At 36.1% G+C, this 13,439-nt stretch overlaps 1 protein-coding gene across 2 annotated transcripts in view; it reads left to right on the top strand.

Moving 5' to 3' along the window:
- The window catches only part of LOC135473334 (uncharacterized), a 77,096-nt gene that overhangs the window by 10,923 nt on the left and 52,734 nt on the right, over nucleotides 1-13,439 (top strand). The window contains exon 1 of one of the 2 annotated variants that reach the window (XM_064753199.1): nucleotides 10,224-10,331. The exons of the other annotated variant lie outside the window; for it this stretch is intronic. The gene's annotated coding sequence lies outside the window, so the exon portion shown is untranslated. Of the gene's footprint in view, nucleotides 1-10,223; nucleotides 10,332-13,439 lie in introns of those variants that run through there. 2 annotated transcript variants of the gene reach the window in all.

Raw genomic sequence — 13,439 nt, 5'->3', positions numbered from 1 at the left:
TTAAAGTATGCGGTTCAAGAACATACATGTATTGTGCTGAATTATACACAAAGTACTTCATGAAGGATTGCCAGAAGACCTTAGGGCCCATTGGTAAGTTTTCTTGTTTTTGACTTGTTTGATATATATGTGCGAAGTTAATTCAATCGAAGTCAGATGTGCTTGTCAAAGGGTTGGGTTAAGTTTCCCCTTTGAAAAAAAGTTGTCATTTCCTGTCATTTTTTGCTACTGCGTTAAATAGTTTGATTGTGTGGAATTCACCTGTGGCATGCCTGGACTGTGGAGGCTAGTATTTGGTGTGAGGGCGAGCCCATGTGGTGGCCAGCTGCTAGCAGTTAGGCCATTTAGAGGGTCTCAGAAAGGAAAGATTGGAGAATTAGGGTGATTATAGAGCAGTCACAGGCTGGTACAAGGATCCCCCTCTCTCCTCGCTTGACCCCTGGGCTGGTAATTGACTCCTTCTGCCCTGTGGTGTGTACTATACTACAAGACATGATCACTGGGAGCACACTGCAGTGGCCAGAACAGGATTACCAATCAGCCTACTAAATACATTGTTACTACAGTTTATCTGGGATGCACAGCACATACCTTTGGGTGCCAGAAAACCAAGAAAGCAGAAATGGTAAATACATGTTCCGCAACTAAGAACTAAGTTAATATATCGCAAGCATTTTAGTTAATGAGGCTTGTTATGCCCATTGGCCTCTCTCTGGCTCATTTGTTTAAAGTATCTCTGACTATACTTGATCGGCTGTTGATGATCAGTGGCGGATGTTACACATACTAGTTCATCATGCCCCGGTTGTTTAAAAGTGTATTGGGTCTTTAGGTTGGTATTAATTTTACTCACAGACTAAAACGTCATGTACTTTGTAATAGGGTGAAACTGGTATTAAGATTTTAGCCTGGCTTAATTTTAACACATTTTTGAAGAACTGATGGCTGTTGTTAAGGCAAGTGGCTTTCTCTTTCCTACCTAGGTTTCCTTTCAGTTCTGCTCAGTTTCTTGTAACTATAAACCTGTGGCTTCTCCTTGTAGTGAAAGACCTGCAATTTGCTTTCACTCTTTGATACATTCATTCATCACTTACCGTTTACCATCCGGCAGAAGCAAGTTTAAAGTTTGTAGATGTTTGTAGACTGGTGGCCGTTATAATATGTAATATATAATATATCAGGGTAGTTATTTTATCTCCTTGCTTTAAAAGTGCTGACATAATTAATTCTTCCCTGGATAAGCCTTTTGTAACTATGTAATTACTGTGTGAATATGAAATTACGAACATGTATATATAGGCTCTACTGTATATGGAAAAAGAGCGGGCCGTGACCTGATGGTTAGAGATGCTTGTCTTTCCTTTGTTTGGACACTCAAGGTGTGGGTTCAAACCCTACCTCTCTATTCATCTATGCAGGTAATAAGCAGTAAAACTGGCAACAGTAAGTCATTCTCACATACATGTAGACAAAAGGAGGATGTCAGATCTAATGTTATGCAGTGCTGGCTGTTTTATAGTAGGATGTAGGACATAAAACTTTTTTTCATTTAAATGTACATTATCGAAATACACAATGCTCGCTAAGTACCTTTGACCAAAGTTGGTTTTCAGTGCTTCTGCATTTTTATGAAATTCTGGTATTGAGGGGATGTCCATCCCAGTGTTCGTGAAATAATAAAATGAACTTAAATCCGTCAATCTCCACCCATAAAACTTACCTCTGTTGTACAAATGAATATCAGTCAAATAAATAAATAAATGAATAAACTTATCATCCGTTACCAGTAACTTCTGATCTCTTATTGTTTATTTGTTTTAATTTTTCTATATGTATATACAGCTTAGGTGACATCTCTGCTTCACAGACTCTGAATTCTGGTAATGAAAGTTGATAGTTAATAGTTAAATGATAGTTAATTTAATACAATTGCACTTTGCTGGGTAAAGTGCATAAATGTCACCTGACAAATTATAAAATGATGATATATTCACGGTACAAAACTCGCATAATATTGTTGGCATAATAGCTTAAACAAAATGTTTGTAATTTCATTACATTTGCAATTGACTGCCATCAGGCAAAATTACCTAACGACCTGGGGCACAACTAATTAGACTTGTTTGTCGGCTAAATTCCATAGGAAAACAATGGGGTGATTTTGAAAAGAATTTCAGCATGTGGCATGATACTTAATTTATTTCTAGCTTATTGCATTTTGCTCTGCCATATGTCATTAATCCTTAAAACTTTTTCACAAATTGTTAGTACAAAATCAAGTTTTACTCACTTTAAGGTTTTATTCATTTTTTTCCCCTACAATTTAAATTCTTGTCATTTTATAAATGACTTCATAAATGACTGTTACTGAGTACACTTCCATTTTGTCCTGTGCTTATAATTTTCAGCAGTATTTTGATTTTTCTTCTTATGAAAACCACTTAAGTGTAAACCTTGATGTTTTGAATTTCAAGATTTATTTTGAATTCAGAGCAGGTTGTTAGTACTGCACATTTGGGAAAGGATGCTATCATGCTATTTATTTGTCCTTTCTTTGTTTGTTTGTTTGGTGATAGAAGTTTCAGTTTCAATATTTCATTATTTTTCTATTTCTATTGTACATGTAAACATGTGACAATATTAGTTACTTGGGTTACTCAGTGATAGGATACAGAAATATATGGCGTCAGTAACCCTCATATTGGGCTCAGCTTATGTAGGATAAAAATAAATACCTACATGTATCTTTGTTTTTGGTTTTATTCTAGAAATTTATCGCTATTATCTAGACACAAGTTTTTGTTGTGGTGATAAATAGTCTTTAGCATTTCTCAGATTTTCTAGATATGATGGAATAGGTGACTTTGTCTTGAGAATACTTAAAGGCATGGTTAGTGAATAACTACACTTTGTAGGTGAAATGTGTGAGAAAATCGTCAGAAGAAAAGGTATATGGTTACACACACTAATGAGGCAGGGAGCAAGTGTGAAGGCTTATGTTTGTCTGTTTATCTGATGTTCAACAAGCCAAACTCTGAGAGAGATAGACAAAAGCAGGTGCTGCTGTCTACACAAAAAATTACCAGAAATATCAGTCCCTTAGAATTACACACAAAAATGGCCAAGAAAAGATAGTTCATGTTGATAAATGCATCAGCTTCGTATATGCGTAAGTTGTAAGGTTGTGTGAGAAAGGGTACAGTTTGAGTGATAACATTGGCCAATTTTTAGTAATAAGTGTAGCTAATAGAATTAAAGACAATAGTTTCCCCCACATACCTGACACATGTCATATAAAAAAAAAGTGTTGAGTACGGCATCAGGTAAATGAAACCTGTAGTCATAATTTATTCCACTGGATATTATTATAGTGATGAGGGATCATTATTTGTATTTCATTTGACTGGTTTTCAAATATGGAGAGAAATAATTTATATGTGAATAAATTATTATGACAGAAACTCTCCTTAATCTCCCGCACCCTCTACCCCTGGAGGAAGAATTAAGAAATGCAGTGGTGATATAGGTTCTTCATATAGTTCACATGTGAAATAGTGAAATTCATAGAGAATTCATTGGGTATCCACTATGAATATTATGAATAGAAATCCACAGTGACAGAGATATAAAATGAATAGGAAGTTACTGAAATGATTCAAATTCATAGTGAATAAGACGCATTTAGGGTCTCCTATAGTTTCAGAACTTTGTAATAACATTTCACAGTGCTTAACAGACAAAGTTGGGCTGAAATGTTGTTTCTGTAACAAACACAAGTATGATTAATCTCAAGAACATAAATTTATTTATTTAGTTGACTGGCGTTTTACGGCGTACTCAAGAATATTTCACTTATATGACAGCGGCCAGCATTATGGTGGGTGGAAACCGGACAGAGCCCGGGTTAAACCTACGACCATCCTTAACCCACGACCATCCGCAGGTTGCTTTCAGACTTTCCCACATACGTCCGAAATACATAAATATAACAGCTTTTAGTCTTTACCAACAGATTCAGGGGTTTCTCCATCTACTGCAACATGTGTTGTTTAGTATGGTGTTTTTGGTGCAGACATTCTGTGCCTATTAACTGTGAATAAAAACAGTATGAAATGTGAACTGACAGCTTGGTATTTTGTGACCTTTTAATTAAGAGTGAGACTTGTCCTGAAGCATGCATACACCAGGAGCTGCTTGTGAGATGGGATTTATGACCCCATTCATGAGATGCTCAGCATCTATCCAGAAAACATTACTCTGATCCTTCTGTTTCTTAATCCAAGACTGCTGAATAAAAGTCAACATCAATCTGTATGTATACTTTTTCATCAATGTCTATTGTACACGTGTGTGTGTATTCCAAGAGGGTTGTCTTGAAATAGTGCCAGTTTAAGCTTTAGATCACTTTAGTTGTTATTTATTTTTTCATTGTACCCAGCAAGCATGGACATGTAGGTGTAACAGCCTTGAGAAGTTCAGATTTTGACATTGCCTCTGTGTATGGATTTGTGATAAACACTGGGCTTCCCTCCTGGTTTGTGTGTAGTACAATAGTGTGGTAGCAGTAATACAGGGGGCAGAGTTTGGGAAGCTGGCTCAGCACAGCAGGGCTTGCTTCAGCACTACCCCTACAATGTGGGATTTATTACCCTACATACTGGCCCAGGGCAGAAAACACAGCCTGATTTCTTCCCTCTAACAGTGTCTCCTTGTGGGCAAAATGCTTCAAATGTTTGCCTATCTGGCAACCTGTTGTGATGCCTGAGAGGAATATATTTCTAATCACAGTAGAGATGCACTTTAAGATTGCCCACTATATTTACAGCTGTATTTTCAAGAATCTTTTCAATGCATACTAACTAATTAGTGGACAATCAGTTGGTTACTTTATATACTACATGTATATATATATATATATATATATATGTCATTAAAATTGGACAGGAGTGCAATGATGTCTTAGGGCTACATTTTATTTTGCCTCATGGCAAAGTCAAGTGAAAAAAATGACAGCTACATGTATAATTAAAGCTTTGCTGATACAGGCCTGTAGGCACAATTTGTATAGTTATGCATGGCTGTACCCTAAATTTGCTGTTAAGGAGCTGAGTGCATAATTTGAGTCAGTCTCATATAGCCCTTGCTTGTGTTTTAAGCCACTGTGTAATAGACAGAAAACATGTGAAATAAATCCCAACATTATTGTTGATAATTTCTTGATTTAGTTTAACTATGATTCAGAATGTTTGATTGTGGAACGGAGGATTAGTTCATGTGTACACACACTGCAGAATGGTATGTGCACTTGATACATGAGAGATAGTGTGAACATGTTAGAACAACTTAGGCAAGATTGATAGTGTGAAGGGCATAAAGGGTTGATAAGCCGAAAGCATGATGGCATGATATACTTACACCCGTGCATAATGAAATTTTATCTTGATGATATATTTGCATGTTAATTTTTATGTAAAATAAATTGATGTGATATGTGCACGTTAAATACTTATGTAAAATTAATATGCACATGTTGAATGCCAAGAGACAATGCATGAGTGCTACTATCAACACAGTGAATTCTCAGGGAGGTACATCTGTGGCTGAACTATTTTTACCTCCTGGCTTTTGATAGATGCCAAGGCAGTTATATTTTTGGATCTGTTACATCTGAATAACTGGGTGGGCTGTTTGACGCAGACGTGCAAATGCTAATTAACATATGGTAATTAGTTGAAACACATTTAAAGTTTCATGTGCAATCATTCGTAGAGGTACTGAACTTACTCTGCAGCTAGGAAAACTGATTTAATTATGCTTTTATGGTGAACAAGCATCTCTATGTTGACCTTGATGAGATCTAGACAATATGTTTATAGAAAGTCTTTAGGCTAATTTCATAGCCTAAAAAATTTACATGTGATATGTTTCGAAGACATCTGTATGTTTTATTTTTGAATGCTGAAGGAAACTTGGCACGATTCTGAACATACATGTTGATGTTAAAGCAAGTATTTAGAATACATTGTGGTGGTGGTATATGTCTAGCATGTAATTGTTCATGTTCTTGTGGATTACAGTACTCATTGTATTGATGAAAGTGGAGTGAACAATCAGAGGAAAAAGGAAATGCCCCAAATAGCCAGTGTTTGATCAGGGGATGACTTTGGATTAATGAGACCCATACATATGAGGGGGTGAGATGTTTCAGATATTTCTCTGCATATAGAGCTACCCTGTTTGCCTTCCTAGTAATTGTTCAGGACAGGATTACCATGACATGCATTTCTCAGGCATACCTTTGCTGATGGGTACAGGATGAGTACACGATGGGTACACACGCAGTTCCATTGAATGTTGCCCTAGGTGCTGGTTATTAGTTGTGGTTTGTGATTCACCACATATTTTCTGTATGTAATGGTTTCCATATTTGTATGGTGTAGTATACATTAATTTTGTAAAAGCTTGCACTACATATCATCAGTTTCTGTCCTTTAGACATCATCCTTGAATTAAAGCCACTGCATTCAAACATCCCGTATGTACTGTTCGCTTGTTTTATGTCTTTAACTCTCATCTCTCTAGCTCAAAGTAGCTTTACTTTATGAAGGATGATGCAGGCAGTATAACTTTGCAAAAAAGTCACTTATCATGCCTATTTCCTCATTACGCTGCTTCTCCTGAAACCTACTGCACTGGTAGCTAGTATATGTGTATGGTTTAAACTCCAGGTGCTACCTTACCTGGCTAAGTGGTAAAGGCTTCTTCTAAAAAATCCATCTCTCAGAATAATGTGGTCACACGCACACTTTAATTTGTGCTCTTGCTGATCTGACTGTATCTTTGATTCATTAGGCTTTTCAGGTGGCATGGTTGTTGGTTAGTTTCCTCTGCCAAAAAGCACGAGTGCAATATTACAAGTGAAATGTTCTTGAGTGCAGCTTTAAACCACCACCAAATTGGTAAATTAATAAATGCATTCTACAGATTAAGACAACTATAATCTTGTCAAGCTTTGCAGAACATTTGTGTTGTTGGTCATGGTATTATTCAAGAATACAGGAAATAAAAATAATGATTTCTTAAGATCATTTTGCTTGGGGTAAAATCAGATCTGACATCTACTGCAGTCCAAAACATTGAGAAAGATACAGATATGGTTATGTGCTACAAATTCCTGTAGGACTTATGATGAACTTACCAAGTTGATGCATAAATCATTGGTTTGTATACTTGGATAATACGTGTACTTGGTAATCACTAGGCTGTTTTCAGCAGTTTTAAAATACATTTGTGCTTGTAATACAAGTACATCTGTCTGCAATTCCATCTGAGCTAAATGTTTTTTTATTTTTAGAAAAAGGGCTTTGTTTATTAAGATATAAATAGAAACTGTTTTAGAGGGTTTTTTTTAGAACAGCTCAATACCTGTATCTAAAAGTTCTTACACATGTACAGGCGATGAATTACTGCCACCTTAGAATGATCAAGTTCTTTGGAAGATGAAACTGTGAATGATCTGTTGTGGCATAATTTGCCAACAGTTCCTTTTTTCCTGGTGGTTCATGAACGTGAGCAACAATCAGTAGAAATCATGTGATGGACAGCGTGAGAAAAGATTACAACTCCTGAAATGTACATGCAAACAATGGGCCATTATCTCATCATCATGGGAAACAGGAGGGTGAAAATTTATTATCTGTTTTTCAACTTTTTTGTCTTTTTTCTTGATTCATGTTTTAGGCTCTTAAAATTATGCATTCATCATGTAATTGAACATGTGGGTTAAACAGATAAACCCTCAAAATGGTGACTTTGTTATTGAGAGCTGACAAATTAAGAACTATCATTGTGCTTTCATTAGTTGTTGAATTTCTCCACTTTCTTGTTTAAATATTTACTAGGTATGATGTATATTGTAAATCAAATACATAAAACAATCAAAATCCTGTTATTAATAATTTAATCTCATTCGTTTGTCCATTTTATTTTATTGGTACTCAGGAATATAACATTTATACCACAGCCGTCAGGTTTGTGACGGGAGGACAGGGCTGTTAAAGGCAGCCTTTGCTTTCCTTGAATTCTATCGCGTCATAGATTTTGTGTTATAGAAAATGTTGTATCCCAGTATCTTTTGTATTTACAGTATATGCTCTACAGCAGTTGATTGGGAAGGTTTCACAGTAAACTTTTATTAGAACTATAAAGTTTAGCAGGTAGTGAGGGGCAAGTATCTATGAATTATAATGTCTATATAATAAAAACACTTGATCCCCAGATAAGAGGTGTTTAAAACACTTGTGATTGTGAAGTCAGGGTGCAAAATGTCATGATATGAAGTCCATAGGTTTATGTATATAAATGTGGGGGTTGTGAATTTGTGGTTGATAGTGGAGTTTCACTATAGTTAGAAGTGGCCATTCCAGTTAATCCACACAGTCAGTGACTACATGGATAATCCATATAGTCATGGACTACACAGTCAGTCCTCATTGTCATTGACTACACCATCGATCAGTACACAGTCAGTCCCACTGTCCTTGACTACAGAGTCAGTCACTACACAGTCATTGACTACACATTCAATCCACAATGTGAGTTACTACGTGGTCAATCCCCACAGACCCAAAATTTTTTGCACAAAAGTGTATTTTTTGAGCCAAAATCTCACAAAATATTATGTTTGGCACTGAAACTTACAATGTTCCAGGAGAATATCTTCTTATGTTCCAATCAAACCTCAAAACCTTTTTCTAAAATTAATAGAACCCTCAGAATCGGGGGAAAATGGGCAAGTTAGTCATGAACGAAATTTATGGTCATTTAGGGTACAGGATCAGTCCACACATTCCATCCACATAGTGAGTAACTACATAGTCAATTCCCACAGTCAGTGACTACACATTCAGTCCACAAAGTGAGTAACTACATGGTCAATCCCCACATTATATTGGCTACACAGTCAGTCCACATATTCAGTCCACAGTGAGTGGCTACACACTCAATCCACAAAGTCAGTGACTACACAGTAAATTATCACAGTGACTACACAGTAAATTATCACAGTGACTACACAGTAAATCCTCACAGTCAGTGACTACACAGTCAGTCCACAGTCAGTGACCTCACTATCAGTCCACCGTCAGTGACCTCACAATCAGCCCACCTTTTTGGTTAGGATTTATACTTGTAAAATCAGTTCAGAATATTATAGCTTCAGCCTCATCTCACAGAAATATTGCTGACCACAGTACCACATGGTGAGGTAATTTGCAAACCAGAAAACAACCTTTGTGAAAAAAAAGGACGCGTAAAGAGGTTTACAAGGGTTTACATAAATGTATTTTTCTTTTCTACATAAAAATACACCTATTTATCTTGTGTACACAAAGTTTATGGAGCTATTCCTGTGAAAGCCCATTGATAGCCAGTTTTCCTTTAGAAGCCAGACAGGGCATCAATCACATTGTAACACCTTTAGGTGTACAGTTGAATTGTGTCCAAGTACAGCTTGCGTCTAATCCATCCAGTCAGTGGGCTTGTTAAAGGTTTGACTCTGTGCCTGGCCTTGGTCTGAGAAGCTTAACTTTTCACCTAACTCCGCCTCAATGTCGCACCACACTGTCAAAATACCAAACAGCAAAATAAAACTCAGTGATTAGCCTTCAAACAGTAGGGAAAGTTTACCCGAGGCCAGCCATTGACCTTTTACCACATGGCATTACTTTATCTGTTTTTTTGGCGTTATTAGAAGCTATAATCTGGAGTCAGTGTTAGGAAAGATCATTTAAGTGGGAATGATGGTATGAATAGGGAATGCTGTATGTTTGCTTTGCATATTTTATTGTTGGCCTTTGATACAACCTTCGTTGTGCAACATTTGCTCTCTGTACAGTTCATTTGGATTGAGAGGTAATGTGTAGATACTGTACTGTACTGGTTTTATGACTGATATCTGTACAGTTCATTTGAGTTGAGAGGTAATGTGTAGATACTGCACTGTACTACATGTAGTTTTATGACTGATCGACTGATGTGGCTTAGTCATGCGTGACAAAGCGAGGAAATGCCCTTGTGAATGTCCAGCTATTGTATTGTACTTTCTTTCATCTTCTCCATTTCAGACAAGGATGATAAGTAAAGGGTACTGAGGAGTTATGCTGACAGATATATATGTACAGTATATCCTACCTGGTGCAACTTATGATACAGGTCTTACACTGACTGGAGTTATAGGAGTTACCTGTGTTAGATAGGAATGAGCGCTTGGTGAATGTTGATTTATCAAAAGATTTCACCTGATGTGATGACACATGTGTTAAATGCTACAGGTAAGACTTTCCTTATGTGTCTGTTTTCCAATTCATGTTTTATGATTTGTCTAATTCCTCATGGACATATTGTTGGCCAAACACTTCACTCAAGTTCACTTGCCTACTGGCCAGCACAGTTACATCTGAACTGTATACCTAGAAATCTGTTATTAACTAGGCCTACTCATAAGCCGGGCTGTCATATATATATATATATATATATATATATAAAGCTGAGGATGGCACATTTGGCCATGGTGATCCTTCTGTTCACATTGAAAAGGGATGTTGAACTTCAAACTTAGCTGCATATGCCTTTGACAGGACTTCACACATGTGTGCTGAAATTATTGCGATCTAATTGAGCAACCAATCCAAAGAAATAAATGAAATTTGCCAGTTTTCATTGATACATTTACCCAAGTAGCACTATCAGACAGGATTCCCACAGTCCCTTTAAAAGATCAATTGACAAAATGTGGCATAAAAAGTATCCTGTGACATATTGTGAAAGTTTCAGTCAGACTATGCAAAATTGTGACAGGAAGCAAATTTAAGATCAAAATATTAATTTTATTATTTTTTTTTTTGCCAAAAGGTTATATATAAAGTGTTTATGTGAAACCCATCACTTTTAATACATGTACATGCAGGCATAAGAAAGGTCATTAAGTAGTGATATTGGGTATTGTGCAAACTTTGACAAAATGTGACTAATTTGAGTCTTGTGACAAAAAGACTATTGTGCCATAAAAATGCTTAATAAATAAAGGACAACGTGCAGTTTATCACAGGTTTATCACAATTTTTTTTCACCAAAAATAACCTAAATTGCGTCACCAGAAATATAAATGGCCAGAAATGGTCCTTCGAACTTCACCTGTTGGACTGGGATACTACTTTTGCAGTCAGCCTCCCTCCCCCACCAATATATATATATATATATATATATATATATATATATATATATATATATACTCCAATGAGCAGTAAATGTAATTTTAAGTATACATACCCCTGGTTATTAAGTTTTTACAGGAACTATTAGGCAGTCTTATCAAGTTAATCAGTGCCCGATTGAAATGGCTGTTATTGAGATGACAGATTGTTCATACTGAGTCTGTGCTAGCCTATTATGTCTCATTAGTCACCTGTTGGTGATATGTCATTAACACATGTTGTGACGATGTTTTGTGGTTAACTTCTCATAATCCCTCATTAACCTTCTCTATTCATTCATCTCATTTGGCTCCTCCAAATTTATAGATGACTATGCCTGATAACATCAGAATTGCTCTCTTCTTTTACAGTTTATTTATGTTTTCACATGATAAAAACTGACTCAGCTAAAGTCATAATGATGCAGTTTTAAATGAAATGAGTCTTTTAGTGACAGATTGCTGTAAACATCACCATATGATTGAAACATGAATTTTATCAAGGTGAGCAGAGAGCAGGTAGACTTGATTTATTCATTTATTTGATTGTTAATTAATGGCATACTCAAGCGGCAGACACTTCATATTAATCTGAGAATATGTGGAATAATGGAGAATGTAATAAAACTGGCTTGCGTGGCCTTTTGAATAATGAAATTTTAATATGGAAAATTTATAATAATTATACTGTTGTACTGAGTTGTTCCTAAGTTTCCAATGAAAGTGTTACAGTATTACTAAAACTAGAAAAAAAATAATGGAGGTGAGAAAAGAAATTATGCCACCATTATAGTAAGTGTGCTTTATGATGTTCAGGTGATTGATGTTTGTCAAGCCACGATAAATCCAGATCACAAAATCTCTGTATTATACAGTATGACTGACTACCAGGTGTTTGGCTCGGCTTAGTCCATCGTCAAGTTGTGAGGTATCGTACCTATCAGTGATCAGAGCATAAGTCAGGTTGGTGTATCAGAGCATTGCTATCTATCCTGCCCTCACTGGGAACCTGTGACGAAGGGTCACTGATATTATCTTTATCTTGTTAGCTGGGATCCCTAGGGAATAACATGTGTCAATACTATGTACAGCCACAAGTCCTGCTAAATTAGCTCTCCTCGACCTGTAGGGTCTTTAATTAATGTTACCTGTGTACAGTTATGCACTATAATAAAAGGTGTGGAAGTGTAATATTTGTGATTCCATCCTTATGAATAACAACGATTTGTCTGCAGAGAATGAGGATATACAACTATGTAAAGGTGAGATTAGTGTATGTACATAGGTGTATATATACCAGCCTTTTAACATTCAATAACTTGTACAGGTATAAGGTATCTGTTTCTTGCAAACCTGTTACCAATAATGTTAGACAGTCAGTGACTGTGCTAGGATTTTGTTGCTTGTGTAGTGAATTGCACCTGGCTTTGTTAATTGTCAAAACCTCATGGATGAATATGTCATAGGTACATTATACAACGATTTAATAATTTCAGTTTAAAATGGTTTGATTAATGTCTGATCTCATGAATTCACTGAATACTCAAGATTGGGCTGTGGCTGAGTGGTTTTGAGATGCTCGTTGTTTTGTTTTTTTCAATGTCGGGACACAGAATTCAGGTCCAGCCACAGACAGTGAATGTCGAGATTCCACATTTTGCAGTCCTCGTGGGCAGTAGAGTGTTCATTGTGCTTGGAAGCACCTTCACTTGACTTACATCAATATGGCATCTCTCAGCTTGCTCTGGGTATAAACATTTGTGTGTCACAAGTAGGAAAATTTGGCAGTTAAACTAAAAAGGAAACTGATAACTGCTATATGTACAAAAAATACAAAAAAGTGTTAAATACAAGTAAAGTAAAAATACATGAATTCACTTCAAACACAGTGCTTATCCTGTACAATTGTTGGTTGTACTGTGTGGTTGCTGATTTACTTGTTAACGTATTATGTATGATGATATTTCAGTAGACAATTTAAGTTAGGACAGTCGTGGATAAACCTATATAAAAATTTTAGTGGCTCTAATACCTGAGTGCATTAATCAACCACAGGTACAGCTTCATGTCTATTCCAGTTCTAGCTGGATCAACAGTGACCTTTTGTGGTGAATGTTTTCAGGTGTTCAGAACTTTTCTTACCTATTAATCTGTATTTTGTGGTGTACATGTATATTTAAATACTTTT

The sequence above is a fragment of the Liolophura sinensis genome, chromosome 1, assembly GCF_032854445.1.
Source record: "Liolophura sinensis isolate JHLJ2023 chromosome 1, CUHK_Ljap_v2, whole genome shotgun sequence".
Lineage (NCBI taxonomy): Eukaryota > Metazoa > Mollusca > Polyplacophora > Chitonida > Chitonidae > Liolophura > Liolophura sinensis.
The sequence above is the reverse complement of the archived record's forward strand: the minus strand, read 5'-3'. Positions and strand labels throughout refer to the sequence as shown.